Genomic DNA, 17720 nt, shown 5'->3' on the forward strand with positions numbered 1-17720 from the left:
CCCAAAAATCAGCTCATTCCGAAATGTTTAGCCCCATGTTTACATGTTGAAAAATCATGGACCGTCCATTTTTTGTGAATCAATTTTGATGGGGTTAGAAGTTTTGGAATGAGCTGATTTTTGGTGAAGATGATCTCCTCACCATAGAGATCATCCTCACCAAAAATCAGCTCATTCCGAAACTTATAACCCATGTAAGACAAAACGCGTTTGTTAAAGTGTGTGGTAAAACTAAGGGTGGCGAACGGGACCCTATATATATATATATATGTAAAAGCAATGGTTTTTCAAAATATGGGTTATAGGTTTTGAATTGAACTGAATTTTTTTTATGATGTTCTCTAAGATGAGAAGATCATCCTCACAAAAAATCAGTTCAATCTGTAACTTGTAAGTCTATCAAAAGTGATTTACAAATTATTGGTAAAAAATTGACGGTTCACATTCTAAATCACATTTGATGGGGTTAGAAGTTTCAGATTGGACTGATTTTTTTTAGGATGATCTTCTCAACATAGAGATTATCCTCACAAAAAATCATATCAATCCAAAACTTCTAACTCATAGTTTGAATTTATTTTATTATTACATTGTTTTTACATATGTGCCATGATCCATCCCATATATATATATATGTAAAAACAATGTAACATTAATAAATTTGCAAAATATGAGTTAGAAGTTTCGGAGTGAGTTGATTTTTTGTGAGGATGATCTTTATGATGGGAAGATCATCCGAAAAAAAAATCAGTCCAATTTGAAACTTCTAATCCCATTAAAAGTGATTTAGAATGTGGATCGTCGATTTTTTGCCAATAATTTGTAAATCACTTTTGATGGATTTAGAAGTTTCACATTAAGCTGATTTTTTGTGAGGATGATCTTCTCATCATAGTGACCATCCTCGCAAAAAATCAGCTCAATCCAAAACCTCTAACTCATATTTTGAAAAACCATTGTTTTTACATATGTCCCAAGAACCGCCCCCTATATATATATATATATATATGGGTGGGTTCCGTAGACACATAAAGCTACCCATAAAGTTACAACGTTTTTGTCTTATGTGGTTAAAAATATTTGGAATAGGCTGATTTTTTGTGAGGATGATCTTTATGGTGAGGAAATCATCCTTGCAAAATATCATCTCATTCCAAAACGTCTAACCCCATCAAAACAGATTTATAAAAATTGGACGGTCTAAAATTTTTCAACTTGTAAACATGGGGCTAGAAGTTTCATAATAGGCTGATTTTTGGCAAGGATGATCTCCTCACCGTAGAGATCATCATCACAAAAAATTAGCCCATTCCAAACATTTTTGCCCATATAAGACAAAACACGTTTTAGCTTTATGTGTATACGGATCCTAATCCTATATATATATATAAACACGAAAAATGGATCTAAAATTCAGAATTCAGATGGCAGTCAAACCAAAACCCTGGTCTCATCCTTTGAATCTAGGATAAAGAATTCTATGCTATACCAGACTGAGACTTGTGATGTTGCAATCCAACTCAGTAAATCATAATTTATAGCTTGGCTCCCTGAATTCTGGTTAATGGGTTCTTATAGTGGATTTATTTTCTTAGTAAAACAATGTTATAAGTATCAAAGCATATCTATATGTAATCCTCTAACTGGTGAGTACATGAAGCTACCCAGCAATGCTACCTTTGGGGAGGTAAATGGTCCTACATTAGATCCTAAAAAGAGTTGAGTACTAGTTGGTAAGAATGAGATTAGTTGACAATGGTGGAATGTTAGAGGTTGTGGTGCATACCATTGGGACTGATTCTTGGAGAAGTATTGGTTACCTCTCGAAGACTAGAGGTTAGTGTCAACGGAAATTTACATTGTTTTTTAGCTGTCAATGTAGGAGATGAAAGTGTTTGGTTGATTCAGCCTCCTCCCTCTATTGTTCGTAAGGATGATATTGATATCCATTTCGGATCGGTGGGAGGTTGTCTGTCCGAGGTCAATGATAGTTCTAGGAGATGAATTGTGCTATGGGTAATGAAGGATTATGTCATACATGATTCAAATGGGAGAGTGATACATACCTTGGGCATAGAAGAGGATGGAAATTTTTTTTAGTGGAGTGTTCTCATAGGGCACTGTTTTCATATGATCCTCATGTTGACAATCATTTATCCTAAAAGACTGATCTAATGTGGAAGGCACAACTATAAATATAAGCTGGTCATAGGTCAAATTGGGGCACGATACGTGAGCATGTATCACTTAGGAGTGGAGATGGATAACACAACATTCAACACTCCCCCCTCCCTTAAGGGTGGAAAATTCTCTCAAGGAAATTTAAACCTGTGACCTATACGAACTTGATGCTCTGATACCATGTTGACAACCATTTATCCCAAAAGACTGATTTGATGGGAAATGCACAACTATGAATATAAGAGGATCATGGATCTACGTGAGCACGTGACACCTGGGAGTAAAGATGGATAACACAACACTCAAAAAGCGTAATGCTTAAAGATCTCAGAATTAGTGGGCTTCCAAAAAAAATTCAAGGATACTTTTGAACCAGAAAAACAGTGATGAGAAGATGAAAATGGAAAGAAAGAGAAAGGGAGTAATATTGAATAAGGTAAAAAATGAACTGTCCTTGTTTAGACATGGTTAACATAGCCTCGTGTTAAAAAACCATTTCCTAGAAAAATGAAGTCGTTAAAGCATTCTTATAAATGGTTTAAACGCATTAGAACATCATATATATATATATATATGGGGGCGGTTCAAGGGTCATATAGAAAAACATATGTAAAAACAATGGTTTTTCAAAATATGGGTTAGAGGTTTTGGATTGAGCTAATTTTTTGCGATGATGGTCACTATGATGAGAAGATCATCCTCACAAAAAATCAGCTCAATCTGAAACTTCTAAATCCATCAAAAGTGACTTACAAATTATTAATATAAATTGGAAAAAAATCACTGGTCCACATTCTAAATCACTTTTAATGGGGTTAGAAGTTTCAAATTGGACTGATTTTTTTTTCAGATGATCTTCCCATCATAGAGATCATCCTCACAAAAAATCAGCTCAATTTGAAACTTCTAACTCATATTTTGAAAATTTATTAATGTTGCATTGTTTTTACATATGTTTTTTCATATGACCCTTGATCCTGACCCTATATATATATATATATATATGGGAAATGTTCAACATCAAACATTTTGGCGAAACATTTTTCAAAACATAGGTTAGAAGTTTTGGAATGGGCTGATTTTTGGTGAGGATGATCTCTACGGTGAGGAGATCATCATCACCAAAAATCAGCCCATTCCAAAACTTTTAACCCATGTAAAACAAAAATAATTGGCTAAAATGTTGGCCAAAATGTTTGGTGCTGAACGGAACCATATATATATATATATGGGTAGCGTTCTTTTGACAAAATCCTTGACAACATTCTAGACAAAATTTTGTAATGGACTAATTTTTTGTGAGGGTGATCTCTATGGTCATTAGATCATCCTCACAAAAAATCAGCCAATTATGAAACTTCTAACCCTATGAAAAATAATTACAACTAACGGTAAAATTGACGATTGATGATTCTTCATCTTATAAACTAAGTTTAGAAATATCAGAATTGGCTGATTTTTAGTAAGGATGATTTTCTCATCATAGAGATCATCTTCACAAAAAATCAGTTCATTCTGAAATTTTTAACCCATATAAGTCAAAATGCTTTGTCTAGAATGTAGTCTAGGATTTTGTTAAAAGAACACCACCCTATATATATACTTCATGAACCTTAAACATACCTACTTGCATCCACAACTATATTGTACATAACTCTTCAATTTCATTTGCTTAGTGATTTTTCTGGCCGTGATGATTATATTTCTTTAGTGAAGGGAATTTCAGATGAAAAACAGAGAATTTGTTAGCCACGTTGTTTTAAGCTCTCAAAATAATGCAAATGACAAGTGCTTTGATTGCTTGAGGAAATCATTGCAGATTCCACCATGCCCTAGCCAAATTAATTCATCATTACTAACAGTGCACCCCAATTACCGGATGAAACAGTTATTATGTCAAGACTTGATAGAATAGATGGTAGGAAATTATGCATAGCAGACCACTACAACAGCTAAAGAAAAACTTTCTTGCAAATTTTCAGCCATTCGTCAATAACTCATGGGTATTTTTCAGAATTCATAGCTTGAACTATCACCATGGAATCAAATTCAATAATAATTTTTTTGTTTGAAATGGTATCAGAGCGCTTGGTTCACAAGTTTTAATCTTTCCACTCTTATATGTGAGGGGGAGGGTTGAGTCTACATTTTCGTCCACTATTAAGTGTATCATACCCTAGTTAAGCCCTGGGACCATCTTATATTCATCGTTCTATTAGCGACAATAGTATTTTTTTTATTTTTTATTGTAATTGCTGGATAGAACCCACTGTATTTATGAGTCTGTTCTCAAGGTCATACTATTAGTGAGAAATCTAACCAGCGGCATTTGGAGGCCAAGACTCTTCATTCCTCGCATACGGCATATGTTGAGTTTTCCATGTTTGTGTATTTCTTAATACAAATTATACTATTATTTTTCAGAATAATTTCTTTTTTATTTTAAATACGGCCTTTTAAGTTGAATAACTATTTTTGCCAAATATGGCTTGGGGATCTGAATGTGTTTTTTTTTTTTTTTTTTCTCTTCTTTTTACAAAGCCTATTTCTGAATTGCTCCATTTGCCCTCTCATCTAATTTTGAGTTTTGAAGGTTTTAGGGTTATCTACAACTTATGATTGTTATGCTTTCAATGAGTTTGTATTGGATACATGGTGCATGTATTGAATTGAGGTCAAGCATGGTATCACCAAATGATTAAATGGCTAATTAAGCCCACCATTTGATCATTGAGAACGTGATGAAAATCATGAAATTGTTATGCATTAGAGACCCACCTTGACCTTGCAATATATTGGACATCAATTCTTTAGGTTCTATCCGATGGATACCCGCAGGTACCCGGAATCGATTTATTTTTATATTATATATGATTCAAGGTAATCCAATATTTTAAAATTAGCATATACGATATAAAGTTCTTCAAATTTCATATAAATTAAATATTTTAACTTAAGATAAGTCATTTCTTTTTAAATTTATTACTTATAAAGGAAATACATTTTAATATTTGAAAATAAAAGTCATTAAATCATCATTTTAGTGGAACAAATTATTATTAAATTGATACTTTACAAATAATATGTTATTTTTTAGAAGGAATTTTGTATTATAATGATTTTGAAATAATTTTTCTTATTCGATTCTTGAGAGTTGGAACTGACAGGTACCTATGATTTTTAATGATTCTGATTCTGATTCTACTTATTTTAAAATTGAAATCGAAACCGATAAAATATAAAGGTTATGGTTCCAAATATCATAGGAACCAAACCGGAACCGACCCATTAACACCCCTATATATGAATGAAAACTTTAAAAATGAGTAACCACTCTTTATTTTGAAAAAAATTGTCACCTAAAACAAGTCAAGTACAATTTGAACTTTTACTCAATTTTAGAAAGATCACTAACAATGGATCATGAATGGTTTGATGTTTTATTTTATTGACACAAAGACAATTTTCTAGTCTCTAAGTAACTATCAACAATGAATTAGAGAATTTCACTTTTTTACAAAAAATCAGCTCATTCTAAGCCTTCTAATCCTATTACAAGTTGAAGAATCGTGGACCATTCGATTTTGGTAAACCACTTTTGATAGGGTTAGAAGTTTCAAAATGGGCTGATTTTTGGTGAGGATGATTTCCTCATCATAGAGATCATCCTCACCAAAAATCAGTCTGTTCCATACATTGAAAAAATGTTTGACACAATGTTTGGTTCCCTTTAGGGCCTCTGAATGTCATCCCATTAAAGAGTTTCAATATCGTTAGAATTGTTAATATTATTTAAAGTTAATAAGAGACCTTGATGGATATGAAACTTATTAAAAGAGGATCAGCGATCCCATATTGACAAGTAAGAAAAGAGAGAGGGAAATGGAGTTTTAATAAGAGTAATATCTATCAATCACTAGTACCTAACTGATCCATATAGAGAGAAGGGAGAAGGTGAGTTTACAAAAAAGGATCAATTTTATTGGGGTTTCGAAAACTTCAAGGAACACGTGGATAGAAAGGCACACCTCCAACATTTTGAATCAATGGCTTCATAATGGCACAAGGTAAGTACCCTCAACTTGTTTTACACTGAAGGAATAATATGCTTAAGATATGTGATAGATTATATCCTATTGGGAAAAATCAAAGTATATTAAAGTTATGTCTTAGGATTTTGAATGCATAAAATCTAAAATGTGGTATCAGAGCCATTGGTTCTTGAATCTCCATATCTTGGCTATGAACTATTCATGCATGAAAGTTGTCATTATTTAAGATAAAATTCTTATTCCAATTTCTTGATCTCGTTTATATGTCCATGATTATTATGATTGAAATTCAATTTCAATATTTTATTCAAATTATTGATTTCCATTTTGCTCCAAGATTACAATCCATTGAATTTAGATTTTGGTTATATATTATTTCAATTTAATTGACTTCAGTTTTGATTATATATATACTTCGGTCTAATTGAATTCAAAATTTTGTTTGTAAAATTTTCGGTTTAATTGAATTCTATTTTTGGTTACATATACTCCAATCCAATTAAATTCTGAATTTTGGTTATTGCATATTATTTCGGTTTAATTGAATTCAGTTTTTAGTTATATATAATTCAGTCCAATTAAATTCAGAATTTTGGTTATATATATTATTTCGGTAATTGAGTTCAAATTTTTGTTATATATTATTTTGTTACTTGATTTCGGTTTTTGCTTATATATAATGATTCAATTGATTTTGATTTTGCTTATATAGAATGATTCGATTGATTTCGGTTTTGTTTATATATAATGATCTAATCGATTTTGGTTTTTTGCTTATATATAATGATTCAATTGATTTCAATTCACTTATGTATAAAGATTCAATTGAATTTCGGTTTTGCTCCAATATCATGATTCAATTGTTTTTGTTTTGGTACAAGATTATGGTCCAATATGATTTTCGATTTATTGATTAAAGTTTTATGTTTTATCATATTATTGGAACATTAAAGAATAATTTAAGGATTATGTAAATATCATTGAACAATTTAGAGAAACATAAATTCTATTAATTTTGTAGCCGTCAAAGTGGCCTTAATTAGTAAAATTTATTAAATATCTAATTGTATTAAATTTGGTCAACGGGGTGACATTAAACAACAATAATATTGACAATTGCAAACTCAATTAGGCAAATAAAATTAGTCCAAAGGAGAATTTTATTTAACTAATTGAACTCTAGGTAAGGTAATATAATTTACATGAATTTAACAAAACTAAGATTGAATACCCCAAGGTAACACAACTGACTAAATAAATTATGTTAGCTTTATAGGGTGAATAAATTAGTCCTTACCTTAAAGTAAGTGAACAATAAATATGTCTAGCTTAACCTAAAGTGATATTGATAAGTTCATCATTATTCAATAAAACTCAAAGCAATTATTAGAGCATTGTCCTTATTTTATTTTAGTTTTCGGCTCATTGCATTCTCATGCATCCACCATCTCAATCCTTATTAGATCAAATTTTTTGGAATTGTATGAGCACATCCAATTCATTCTAGATGTTCAAAATCTTAATCAAGTGTTCATTTCTACAAAATCTGCAGACCAAATTGAGAATAGTACAATAGAGCAATAAAACTTATTCATCACTTGGGAAAGATTGAATAGGTTTAGTTTGATATTCATGAGGATGAAAATTGCTAACAACATCAAGACCTCCCTATCTCTGATTGATAATGCATTAGAGTATTTGAAAAATGTGAAAGAAAAATTTAAGTTTATTGATAAATCGCTTGTGGACACTCTGATGGTTAAGTTGAAGACTATGAAGTACAAAGCAACGCGAGGAATACAAGATCATATCCTCAACATAACAAACAAAGTTGCAAAACTAAGAACACTAAGAATGAACGTAAATGATTCCTTCTTAGTATAGTTTATCCTCAACTCTTTCCCAACTTAGTTCAGTCTCTTTAAGATCCACTACAACATTGATAAAGACAATTGGAGTGTGAACGAACTGATTAACATGTGCGTTCAATAAAAAAACAAGATTGAGACAGAAAGGGAAATAGTCTGCTTTTGTGGTGACTTAAAGAACAAAAAAAAATGAAAAAAGTCAAAAAAATAGAAGAAGAACTCATCAAAGAAAGGAAAAATACTTGGGAATGCAAATCATGTTAAAAGGAAAAATGACAATGGTATCAAGTGTTATTTCTGTAGCAAAGCGGGACAAATAAAAAAGAATTGCATAAAACACATGAATTGGTTAAAAAAGATATTTATATTTCTTTCTTTCATATGTTATAAATCAAATTTAGCTGAAGTACATTCTAATACCTAGTGAATTGATTCTGGAGCAACAACTTATATTACGAATTCAATGCAGAGATTTCTTTGAAGCAGGAAGTCAATGCAAAGTAAAAGATATATCTTCATAGGAAATCATCTCGAAGCGCAAGTGCTGGATGTAGGGACCTATCACTTGGTATTGGAAACTGATCATCAAATAGATTTGGAAAGTACTTTTTATGTTCCTATTATATCTAAGAAATTAATTTCATTATCTAGATTAGATAGTTTAGGATATTATATTTTTTTTAATGTGGACAGTTAAGGTTATTTTTATATTCAATTTTAGTTGGATCTAGAATTTTAATTGATGATTTATATCAAATTAATTTAAAATTTGATTATACTCAATCTTTAATTTTTTTTATATTTGAATAATGATTTGAAACGTGGTTTGATTAATGAAAATTCCTCCATTTTGTGTTTAGAAGTCTCGGACACATTTTAAAAGCTAAGATAAAGAAATTAGTGAAGGACAAAATTTTAGATAATTTGGATTTCATAGATTTCTCAATATACGTGGATTGCATTAAAGAGAAGCAAACCAAACATACGAGGAAATAAGTCACAAGAAGTAAAGAACTTCTTGAGATCATACACACTAACTTTTGTGGATATTTTTCTATTGCATGTTTAAATGGGGAAAAATATTTCGTCACCTTTATAGACGACCTCTCTAGTTTTGGTTATGTCTATCTCATTCATGAAAAATCTCAGTTTGTAGATATCCTTCAGATATTTATAACTGAGATAGGAAGGCAGCTAAACAGAAAGATTAAAATAGTTAGGACAGATAGATTAAGTGAATATTATAGTAGATTTAATGATCAGGTTAGAACCTTGACATTTTTGCTAAACTCTTAAAAATTTTAGGTATTTGTGCATAATATACAATGTTTAGGATGTCTCAATAGAATGGTGTAGCGAAAAGGCGTAATTGTACACTCATGGACATGGTTAGGAGTATGTTAAGTCACTTAAGAGTTTCAGAATTCATTTAGGAAAAAACATTAAAGACTACAATGTACATCTTAAACAGGGTTCCTAGTAAGATAGTTCCTAAGACTACATTCGAGTTATAGACTAGTAAGAAACCTAGTTTAAGACACTTACATGTTTAAGAATGCCCAACAGAAGCAAAAATCTATAATGCACAGGAAAAAAAATTGGATCCCAAGACTATCTCTAGATATTTTATAAATTATTTAAAAATATCTAAATGATACAAGTTATATTGCCCTAATTATAGTACGATTGAAATTGAAAATGTTAGATTCTTAAAAAATTATGAGATTAGTGAAAGTGTGGAATCACGTAAAATAACTCTAAAAGAAATAAGAGTAGATATCCTACCACCTCTTAATCTTTAAGAAATTGTTAATTCTCAAGATGTTCAACAACTTGAAGAGAATGGACAATAGTTAAAGCAAGTTAGTTTACCACTCCATCAAGACTGGACCATTGTAATTGAATATTCACCACCGGTAGTTCTAAGAAGATCTCTTAAAGTAAGGAGACCTACCATTTTAGATGATTACGTGATGTATCTATAGGAATCTGACTTTGATATTGGGATAAATAAAGATCTGGTAGCATTTTCATAAGAAATGAAAAGTGATGATTCTGTCAAGTGAATGGATGTCATGAAAGAAAAGTTAAAATCTATGGACTAGAACTGTGTATGTGATCTCATCAAATTGCCCCCTAAAAGTAAGAAAGTTGATTGTAAATAGATCTTCAAGACCAAAACATGACGCAAAAGGCAATATCAAAGGATTTAAAATCAGACTTGTAGCCAAAGATTTTCCTCATAAGGAAGGTAACAATTATACTGACACGTTCTCTCCAATTTCAAAGAAAGACCCACTTAGAATCATTATGGTATTGGTGACTTATTATAATTTGGAATTACACCAGATGGAAACGAAAATGACTTTTTAAATGAGAGTTTGGATGAAGAAATCTACATGAAGCAACCTAAAGGATTCGAAGAAAAAGAAAAGTTTACCTATAGACTTAAGAAATTCATTTACAAACTTAAACAAACTTCAAGACAGTGGTACATAAAGTTTAATGATACAATTACCTCCTTCGAATTTAAGAAAAATATTGTTGACCAGTGTATATATTCTAAAGATCAGTAGGAATAAGTTTATTATATTGGTTATGTATGTGGATAATATTCTGTTAACTAGTAGTGATCTTGGTTTGTTACACGAAATCAAGAATTATCTTACTAAGAACTTTAAGATGATTGATATAGGTGAGGCAACATATGTCATTAGCATAGAAGTCTTTAAGATTATTAGAGTTGTCTCAGAAAGGTTATATCAACAAAGTCTTAGAGATATATAATATGCAATCTTGTTCTATTGGTAACGCATCTATCGGGAAAGAAGACAAGTTCAACTTGATGCAATGTCAACAGAATGATTTAGTAAGGAAATAGATGAAGGATATTCCATACGCTTCATCTATTGGGAGTTTGATCTATGCTCAGACATGTACTAGACCAGATATCAATTTTGTAGTTGGAATGTTAGGAAGATATCAAAGTAACCTAGGAATAAATCATTGAAAAGATGCAAAGAATGTTATAAGGTATCTACAAAGAACGAAAGATTATATGCTTACTTACAGAAAATCATGTCATTTAAAAATGATCAGGTACTCGGATTCAAATTTTGTCGGATGCTCTGATAATAAAAAGTCTATATCGGGTTTTGTATTTCTACTAGCAGGAGGAGCTATCTCATGGAGGAGTATGAAGCATAACATTACTGCTTCATCCAATATAAAGGTTGAATTCGTGGCATGCTTTGAGGCCACAAGTCATGCTCTATAACTGTTGAGTTTTATCTTAGGACTTGAGATTGTCAACTTTAAAGTCAAGCCGCTGAAGATATATTATGACAATACCACAGTTGTATTCTTCTCTAAGAATTAAAGTACTTGAACAGTGGGAAACACATGGAGATCAAGTACTTGATGGTTAAAAAACAATGTCCAGAAATAGTTACTGTCATTAGAAAATATTAGTACCACTCAAATTATAGTTAATCCATTGACAAATGAATTATCACAAAAAACTTATAGAGAACATTTTATCAGGATAGGTCTTTTGGGAAAATCTTTTATATATTTGGAATAGATTATTCTAAAGTGGTTATATAATTGACGTTAACATTAGTACTAAATACAATTTGTTTCTGCTTATTTCTTGCTTCTATTTATATTATGCATATTTTATTTGGATTTAAGTAATACATGAAATGTCTTGACAAGACAAATGACAAGGGCACAATTACGACATGGGAAAGGCTTGGATTAAAGAGTTTATTATTAAAAGGCGTCATGGTGAAAAGCTACGAACCTTAGGCGTACAAAAGGATGGAAAAATTCTAGTGCAATTAATTTTTGCAGGATCATGCTCGTATGATCCTCGTAGCAAAAGGTTTAAAGATATCGAAATTCATGGGGTTCCAACAATTCTCGAAGCATTTCCTCATGTAGTAAGCTTTCTTTCGATCAAGGATGCTATTGCACCAAAGAGGTAGTGATGAAGATGAAAATGGAAGGAAAAAGAAAGGAAGAAAGATTGAATAGCGTAAACGATGATCTATCCTAGTCAATGTTAGCATAGCCTTCTGTTCAAAAACCATTTACTGCAACAATGAGGATTTTATAGTTGTCTCATAAATCATTAAACGCATTGGAGCATTTTATCTTTTATATAATATTATTTATACTTGAAGAACCTTAATCATGCCTACTACTTGCATGCATAATTATATTATACATAGCTCTTCAATTTCATTTTCTTGGTGTTTTTTATGGCCGTGCTTTATTATCATAATGATTATATTTCTTTGATGAGGTGAAGTTCAGATGAAAAATAGAATTTGTTAGCCATGTTATGGATCACCAAGTCCTCAAATCTGTTAGCTCTATGGTTTTGGATTAAAATTGTAACTGGACATGAAATGAGGAAGGCTCCTATATACAGCAGAGTAAGGTTGGAGCCAGAAGAATATGTTGCTCTATGTTTTGTCGTTGACATGGTTCTTTTGTTAGAATGTGAGGCTAGTGTTTGCGAGACCAAGGATGCCTTTGTAACGGAGAGGCTGAAATGAGAAGATGGAGAAAAAAAAAAATGAACTGTCCTACTATCGATAAGATTAATATGTCCTTCTGTTGAAAAACCATTTACAGTATTTTCATCAATGTTTTAAATACATTGGAGCATCATGTCTTTCTTTAATAGTTCTATCTATACTTCAAAGGATCATAAACAGGTCTATTTTCATGCATGGCTCTTCAAATTTCTTGACGATTTTTCTGATCATGTACCGTAATATCATAGATGAGGGTTTTTTTTTTTTTTTTTTTTGTCAAATTTAGATTGAAATGAGGTAGCCTTCTCTATTCCCTGGAGTATATGTGGGAAGCGGTCAGAAGAATAAGTTGCTTACCACAAAAGTTGCTGAATAAAATTTTTTTTTTGTGCTAAACAAGCAAATGGTGTTAGTAATTAATAATCAAATGTTAAAAGTATAAGGGGCATACCCCCAATTTACAATTTTTGAATTGGAGCAAGACCATTCCAATCCCGTTTAAAAGCCCTTTTGACTTCCTATGACAGAGAAACTATAGAATTAATCACTATCAGCGAGATGCATAATTTGCCAACGCATTAGCTAATTCGTATTTTTTTTTTTCACGAAAGACATGCTTAACAGTCCATTCCACATAAGCTAAAGAATCCTTGCAAATTTTCAGCCATTCAAAACTCGAACTACCACCATGGAATAAGATTCAATAATAACTTTCTTGCCTCTAAACTCCTCCACCTCAGCTAGTTCTCTAATTTCTGCTACAAGCCCGCACAGAAAACCTCCCAGGTTATCTCGAGCAATGCACCACTACCAGCCTCACCTGGATTATTTACACTAGATCCATCCACATTTATTTTTATCTGTCTTATTGGCGGGTTTTCACATCTAATCACCAATAAACTCCTTGGCTGAAATTGGATTCTTTGGATGCCCAAATAGAGAACAATGGCAAGGGATTAGAAGAAGAATATTTCGAGCATATAACGCTATTGAGGTGTATTGTCACTTCATTCAAGAAAACATGCAAGCCAATGTTATTTGCACTCTATTTGTTCCCAGTGGCCAACAATTAGCAGATATTTTCACTAAGGGTTTACCCGTTTCCCAGTTTCAAGAGATATTGTCCAAGTTGAAGTGTTGGGCTCTATTGATATATTTGCACTAATTTGAGGGGGAGTGTTGGCGGAGAAGAGAGATAAGAATTGTTGCTATTCGTGCGTTAATTTGGTTGACCACAGTTATAGTAAGCTCCTACTATATGACCTTCCAATCCAATAGTGCCAAAACTAGATTGCTCCATTATTTGTAACCCATGTTCATTGTAATTCTATATTGTTGTTGTGATCTCCATGAATAAAAATCTCTCCTCCTCTTCTCCCGTGCACTTAGGTTGCTACATTGGCAGCACATGTAAATCTGTGTTCCTTTCTTGTTTATATATATATATATATTTTCCTCCAGTGCTAGATCTAGTGTGCTGCATTTGGCTCTAGTACAAGGAGACAATGATATAGGAGTTGGACTAATACTAAGTTCTTCAAGTAATAAGGCCATTTGGAAGGCTTGAATAGCCATGGACAGTGCAGAAACTTTGATTCCATAGAATGGGAGGGATTTTTTTTTTTTAATTTCTTGTTTTTGTAAGAAAACTTACGTCTGCATTGCTTTTTATTGCCCTCTGAGCTAATTGTGAGTTTTGAAGGTAATAGAATTGCACGATTTAGGGATATCTACAACTTATGATAGTTATGTTTTTATAATAAATTGTTTAGGTATAAATCGGACTATAATTCCATCATCATATCCATATATAGTAGTTGGGTCACTTGCTATTCAAAGTTCAAAATTAGCAAGTAGCATGAACTAGCATTTGCTCACATGTAGTTAAACTAGGAAAGCCTAATATTAGAGTAGGCTAAGAGGACTGGGACCAGTGCAATGAGGCATGTATGTCAAGCGTGTTGTAAGCTGGAGGAATGTCCGCACTTAATTTCGTAGAAGTGATCATTTTCCATATTTGAATGATTCATTCTCCTCTACTTTGTGCTGCACAGCTGCGTGTCATTGCCGCTGATGGCTTACTATCCCTTTCAACAAAATTATAACATAATCCCTTTCTACAGTGCTCTTGAATTGTGTTTGAGGGTCGGGATTGTTAATGTTTGATGTAACAAGGATAGTACACCAATAGGGTCATTATTCCTGGTCAATTTGTATTGGATACATGGTACATGATTAAATTATTAAAGCATTATTCTTGGTCAATTTGTATTGGATACATGGTACATGATTAAATTGAGGCCAAGTTATTAAAGACCCACTTTGCAAGATATTTGCCACTGAATTTTGAAAAATGGAGAGTTGTAGCAAATTAGAACACTTTTTACTTCACAAGGCTTCCAATTATTTAGCATGAACTTCCGGTGTTTTTGGGTAGTTTGGTGTTGGAATGTCGTGATTGATTTTTATTTGATCCGATCTTCTCTTGTATCACTAAATGATGGAAGTAACTTGAACAAATCAGTCATCTTGGCTCTAATACCATTTGATGCAATATTTGAAGAAATAAAGAATAAGATGTGACAAAGTGAGGTAGTCTTTTTTATTATCGGTTAGACTTTTTAATGAGTTCAATGACTCAATGCTGGTGGGAACAAACTCCCAAAGACTTCACCAATTGAAACCTCTAAGACCTGCTAGTCTGCTTTGAACTATTTTTTTTTTAAAGTATAGCAAGCTTAAATGTAATTGTTAGATTAGCACATAGTTATTAGGTTTCTTAATATGTAGGTCCTTTTTAGTCTTTTCCTTATTTCAATCTTTGTAATGCTTTAAAGCCTAATTAGGGCTAATAATTAAAACTAATACAATTCAAGCTTTCAATTTGGTATCAGAGCCAAACTCCCTACCTCCATCGAAATCCACTGCTACACAACTTCCGTCGACTGATTCTTCCTTGAATCATCCAACTTCTTTTGTGTTTTCAATCCATATCACCCCTACGGGGGTCCTCTGTCACTACAGACCCTAATCGCATCATGCGATAGGGATTTAACCACTATCCAAAGCCTGCGATCAGGCTGTTCTCACAGATTTGATGCTGTTTGGTGCCTGCGACATCCAAGATAGCAGTTTTTAGTCTTGTGCGATCATCATAGGTCACTGTATGAGACCTACGATCACAGCAGGTAACCTGTTTGAGTATGTTTAACCATCGCAAGTGGCTGCTCAGTCTTGTGCGACTATCGTGAGTGAGTTCTGAGCCCTGCGATCCCAGCAGTAGGCTGTTTTGAAGCCCACGATCAGAGCAGATCTATGTTATGACCTCTGCGACACCTCCACAGGGCCTTACGACCACAGCAGATTGCTGTTTTGAGATCTACAACACTCTACGATCATCATAGAAGGCTCACGACCACAGCAGATTGCTGTTTTGAGGTCTGCGATGCCTGTGGTCACTGCAGAAATGCAGTCTTGAAGCCTGCGATCCCTGTTTGAGTTTGGTTGGAGACCTACGGTCACTGCAGAGGTGCAGTCAGAGGTTTACAACCACTTCAGATCTTGTTTTTTGGAGTTTTTCGACCACTGCAGAGGTGCAGTGTGGCTGTGATCAGAGAATATCTTTGTTTGGAGGTTGTGATCCGAGTAGCTTTGGTATTTGCAGGGTACAGCAGCCGCATATTTGTTTGTCTTATTTTTTATTTTTGACCTCCCTTCAAACCAAAGTACGTAGTTTTAGGTGTTATGGCCTCCGAGATGTCTTGTTCCTCGATCACTGGTAATAATGCTGGATCAGGAGGTCTTCCCTCTCATTCAACTGATTTTCCCGGCATACAAATTACCACCGTAAAATTAGATGGTCCTAATTACCTTCTCTGGGCTCGTTCGGTTGAAATGTTTATTGGTGGAAAAGGGAAGATTGGTTACCTCACAGGGGCGGACAAACAGCCGGCATCGACGGATACTACTTATCCCCAATGGTTTGCTAATGACTCTATGGTTCGTTCTTGGCTCGTTACATCTATGCAACCACACATTGCCGCTGGTTTCATGTTCTCCAAGACTGCAAAGCAGATATGGGATTCCACAAAAAATATCTATTCGCAACGTCAAAACAATGTTCTGGATTTACTCAGTGACTCTGGTCAGCTTGGTTCTCGTCCCGCTGATACTCCTATTGAGCAGAATCACAGGTTGGCTGATTCTGAGGGGGAGTGTTTGGAGGATATTGGTCAGTATCAGCGTCTGGTGGGAAAATTGATCTACTTGTCTATGACTCGCCCTGACATTGCCTATGCTGTTAGTGTTGTAAGTCAGTTTATGCACTCACCTCGAACATCTCACCTTACTGCTGTCTATCGTATTCTTAGATATCTTAAGGGATGTCCTGGTCGAGGTATCTTGTTTAGTAACCATGGTCATCTTCGCATTGAGGCATGGACTGATGCAGATTATGCTGGTTCAGTGACTGATAGACGGTCTACTTATGGGTATTTAACTAAGGTTGGTGGTAACTTGGTAACTTGGCGCAGTAAGAAACAGGATGTGGTTTCTCGGTCCAGTGCTGAGTCAGAATACCGAGCTATGGCACTTGGAGTGTATGAGTTACTGTGGCTGAAGATTTTACTAACAGACTTGTGTCTACCTGTGCCAGTCCCATTCTTACTTTATTGCGATAATAAATCAGCTATTAGCATAGTGGCAAATCCGGTTCAGCATGACAGAACGAAACATATCGAAGTTGATCGTCATTTTATTAGAGAAAAGATTGTTTCTGGACAGATTTGTACTCCATTTGTACCTACATCTCAACAACTTGCTGATATTCTGACTAAAGGTGTTGGAAAAATAGCCTTTGAAGGTGTCTTGTCCAAGTTGGGTGTGATTGATATCCACGCACCAACTTGAGGGGGAGTGTTAGATTAGCACATAGTTATTAGGTTTCTTAATATGTAGGTCCTTTTTAGTCTTTTCCTTATTTCAATCTTTGTAATGCTTTAAAGCCTAATTAGGGCTAATAATTAAAACTAATACAATTCAAGCTTTCAATTGTAATATAGGTGTATTTTAGA

The sequence above is a fragment of the Akebia trifoliata genome, chromosome 4, assembly GCF_017979445.1.
Source record: "Akebia trifoliata isolate Shusen 1 chromosome 4, ASM1797944v1, whole genome shotgun sequence".
NCBI lineage: Eukaryota > Viridiplantae > Streptophyta > Magnoliopsida > Ranunculales > Lardizabalaceae > Akebia > Akebia trifoliata.